The following is a 4,811-nucleotide window of genomic DNA, read 5'->3' as shown; positions in this document are numbered from 1 at the left end:
GAGAGTCGACAATTTTCTTGCCATCCCTTTCCTTTGGGTAGTTATTTTGTTTCGTATCTAAGAGAGAGAGAGAGAGAGTCGACAATCTTGCCATCCCTTCCTTTGTAGTTATTTGTTTTCGTATCTAAGAGAGAGAGAGAGAGAGAGAGAGAGAGAGAGGAGAGAGTCCACAATTTTCAAACATCCCCTTCCTTTGGTATATTATTTTTGCTTCCGTATCTCAGAGAGAGAGAGAGAGAGAGAGAGAGAGAGAGCCAGCCAATGTTTGTTTTCGAATCCATTTCGGCGTGAGCGATCGCCTCTCGCTCCGTTTTGAAAGGCAATCATAGCGATATCGTTCGCACGTCGTAATCGCCCTCGTTAGATATCGGTCCCTCGTCTAAACAGCCTCCGATAGCGCCGCGCTCACTTCGAGGCCTGTTTATCCGGCCGGGGAGCCAGGTGCTTCAGGCGTTCTTGGGAGCCGTGGGCGGGTGCGGGGGGGGGGGGGGGGGGGGGGGGGGGGGGGGGGGGGGGGGGGGGGGGGGGTGGGGGGGGGGGGGGGGGGGGGGGGGGGGGGAGGGGGGGGGGGGGGGGGGATTGACTGGCGGGGGTGGGGCTACCTATAGGTAAAAAAGGGTTGGGTGTGATGCAGCTATTGCTAGGAGTGTCTGCGTTGGAAGGCGATGCTTGATTTTTTTTTTTTTTTGTTTTTTTTTTTCTTGTTTTTTGGCGGCTGGGTTGTAACATTGAAAATAAGATATTGATTGGGAGACCACCCTCCTCGTGGATGATGATGTAGGTTCTATACATATACATATATATATATATATATATATATCTATATAGATAATCTATATATAATATATAGATATATATATATCTATATATTTATATATATATATACTATATATATATATATATATATATAGATCTATCTATATAAATATATATATCTGATATATACTATAATTATATATATATATATATATCCTATATATATATATATATATATATATATATATATATATGTATATATGTATATAGTATGCCTTACAGTTTTTAGCGGGTATTCTGGTACGAAATTCCTTTACTTCCCAGAAAACGCCCCACTGAAGTGAATAACTGCCTTGTACTTAGGTATGTATACCTCTGTTACCTCTACAAACTAAATGGTGAACAAAATTCAGTAGTTGATCAGAAACTACTTTAAACTCTAATAATAAGGTTAATCTACCACCCCAAATTAGTATGAGATATTATCATAACGCACATACTTAAGCCCGAAGTTAGGACATCCATAGCGTTTTTATCCTAACTTGGTAAATAAGTCACGCCCCCTTATTGCCAGATGGTCCCAGAAGAAGAAATAAGTTGGGTGACATGACTGGATCTTTCCTCTTACTGTGTCTTCTGTTTTGTCATTGTTACCTTGGTGCATAAGTGAATGCCAATATTATTCCAGAAGTTTTTATTAACAGAGACGTTCAGTATATAGGTTTATTAGAGGAAAGATTCTTCGTTGATTGGGGCTATGAATAGCAAAGTTGAATTGTCTTTGCATCTATCGCGTTTTTGCATAGAGTAAGATTAAGGCTGGTTTTGGTGAATTGTGTCATTTAAGCTCCTCGTTTGAAAGGTTATTTAATGTAAAATATATATGTGTGTGTTTGTATGAATGAACATCAATATGTATAACTCAGATCCTTTCCGGTTTGACAACCAAGTTCCAACACCTATTCAAGAAGCTTCGTCTTCCAGCGGGAACAAAGAAACTTCCTGCGCGTCCTTCCAAGGATCTCATCCAGGCACACGTGCGACGCCATTCGCCCCTTGCGGATGACCCAAATTCACCCACCTCGGGAGCGCCCTCCGGAGGACGCTGATGGACCCTGGCGTCCCGAAGGATGTCGGGAGGAACCATCAAGTATATTTTCCTGTTAATGACTGCGGTCGTATTGCATACGGAAGAGGAATTGCCCTTAGAGTTGTTCTGTTAGATGAGGAAGAGGAGGACGATAATTAGAAGGAGGAGGAGGAGGAGGAGGAGGAGATAAGAAGGCCAAGAGGAAAGAAAGAAGGATAAAAGAAGAAGAAGAAGAGATAGAAGAAGACTAGGAGGAGGAGGGAGGAGAAGACAAGAAGGTCAGGAGGAAAGGCAGAAGGTTATAATAAGGAGGACGATAATTAGAAAAAGAAGAAGAAAAAGAAGAAGAAGAACTGGAGGAGAGGACCGCCGACGAAAGGGAAGAACGAGAAAGAGATTAAAGGCTAAGGAAGAGAAATAAACGTGGAAAGAAATAAATGGAAAAGAAAAAACGCGAAAGAACTAAAATGGTAAAGTAATGAAAATGAAAAGTATAAAGGGATTAAGAAACAAAGACTGAAAGAAATAAAGAGGGGCGAAGAAATAAACGCGAAAAAATTAAAAAGAGGAAAGAAAATAAAAGGCGGGGGAGAGGAAACCATCCGTCCTGATCCCCCTCGGGAGAGAATTACAAACGTCAGTGTGGTGTTACGCAAAAGTTAATGGCGACAGCTTCGTGTTCTAATTTGTTCTGGGGTTAAGGGAACTCTTTTATCTGGAATTGGGGGGTTGGATCTGATGACAGCGGAAGCGGCAGCAGGGACGATGACTGCTACTTTAAACTGGGGTGAAATATTATTATTATTATTATTATTATTATTATTATTATTATTATTATTATTATTATTATTATTATTATTATTCCAGATGATTTTTCCTTCTATTGTGACCTTGTGAGGAATTTCAACTGGACCCCCGGGTTCAATTCCTGAAAAAGGCGATGAGAGAGAGAAATGAGAGAGAGAGAGAGAGAGAGAGAGAGAGAGAATTTGTAACTAAATAATTACTATATCATCAGTCCAAGTCACGCCATGATCGAAATGAAATATTATGTGGAAGCTCCTTAGACTTTCCATCTCTCCAACACTCACCCTCCGTCAGGTACCTTCAAAACTACCGATTGATGTTTATTGACAATGGCCAGGGTAAATAGGCATGCCTCGGGCTGCAAGATTGGGGAATCGTGTGTGGGCTTCGAGAGGATAGCTGTACGCCCATCTCAGCCCAAACAACCCCCCCCCCCCCCCCCCCCCCCCAAGCTCACCTCCCCCTACTCAACAAACCTCCCCTTTCCCTAATGCCGAACTCACTCCCTCCGTATCGCATGTGAGAAAGAGATAACAGCTGTCGATCTGATCTAGAAGCCGAGGGCTATCAAAACACTTGTAAATCTTCCTAGCTCTCTCTCTCTCTCTCGTCTCTCTCTCTCTCTCTCTCTCTCTCTCTCTCTCTCGGGGAATCTGTAAACACATTTAAATTCTCGTGTAAGCAGTAAATGAACTGCAGGGAAAACATATTTGTGGAGATCATTTTGCTTTACATTTTCTAGAGAGATGGCAAGAGAGAGGAGAGAGAGAGAAGCGAGAGAGAGAGAGAAGGAGAGAGAGAGAGATGAAGAGGAGAGAGGTTCACATTTTATGCCACTTATGCAGTACAACGCACGTCTTCGTTTTATGTTTTATGGTAATGTAGGGATTCCCATACTCCCCGAGTTTGTGGCGTACCCATTTTTGAAACCTTTTATGATGATTTGTTAATGTGTATTGTGTGTGTGTGTATATATATATATATATATATATATATATATATATATATATTATATATATGTATATATATATATAATATATATAATATATATATATATATATATATATATATATATATATATGCGTGTGTATTGGCAGTCCATATAGTTTTATGCATTACGATATTTAGATTTAAGTATACCAATGACTATATAAAGATTTGACAAATTTTCGCTTCTAGTTCATGATCATATAGACCCTCGTTTATAGCAAGGATATATAGTGATGCATTATTACCTTCCCATATCGCTTAGGCCTATGTGGAGCCCTTATGGTGCCTTATGATGCATAATGGATCAACTTCTACTTTATGGAGAATTTGGTGGGAAGTTACCGGACTACCGAAGATTTTCCTTAGTTTCTCTTGGAAGATTTTGTTTTAATGATTTAGTTTTGTATCTTAAATTGGTTCATTTCCGTCTTTTCGTCGACGCCAAAGTTAAAGAATTCGATCAGGTATTCAAGAACTTCGGTTGAAATTAATGGTAGATATTGGAAACTTGAATACGGTAGTTTATGATTCTCATAAATTGGTTTAACGTCTCATTGTGAATTTTGTATTGTTCGGGATAAGCTTGTGAAGTGTTCAGAACTCTCTCTCTCTCTCTCTCTCTCTCTCTCTCTCTCTCTCTCTCTCTCTCTCTCTAAGTTGTAGACAAAATTAAGTGATTTCCATATCTTTCTCTTTTCTTTAAGAATATCCTCGTCTTAAATCTCTCTCTCTCATCTCTCTCTCTCTCTTCTCATCGACTCTCTCTCTCTCTCTTCTCTCTCTCTTAAATTCAAAGTTGTAGACCTTAATTATTTTTGAAAGTGATTTCCATCTTTTTCTCTTTTCTTAAGAGTATTCTCGTCTTAAATTCTCTCTCTCTCTCTCTCTCTCTAGTTGTTGACAAAATTAAGTTATTTCCATCTTTTTCCTCTTTTCTATATGAACCATCCATCTCTCTCTCTCTCTCTCCTCTCTCCTCCTTCTCGTCTCTGGTTTTCACTCTCTCTCTGAACTCTCTCTCTCTCTCTAACTCTAAACTCAAAACGTTGTAGACTTAATATTGAGTGATTTTCCCATCTTTTTTCTCTTTTCTTTAAGAATATTCTCGTCTAAAATTCTCTCTCTCTCTCTCTCTCTCTCTCTCTCTCTCTCTCTCTCTCTCTCTCTC

The sequence above is a fragment of the Macrobrachium nipponense genome, chromosome 36, assembly GCF_015104395.2.
Source record: "Macrobrachium nipponense isolate FS-2020 chromosome 36, ASM1510439v2, whole genome shotgun sequence".
NCBI classification, from domain to species: Eukaryota; Metazoa; Arthropoda; class Malacostraca; order Decapoda; family Palaemonidae; genus Macrobrachium; species Macrobrachium nipponense.
Note: the sequence above shows the minus strand (reverse complement) of the source record.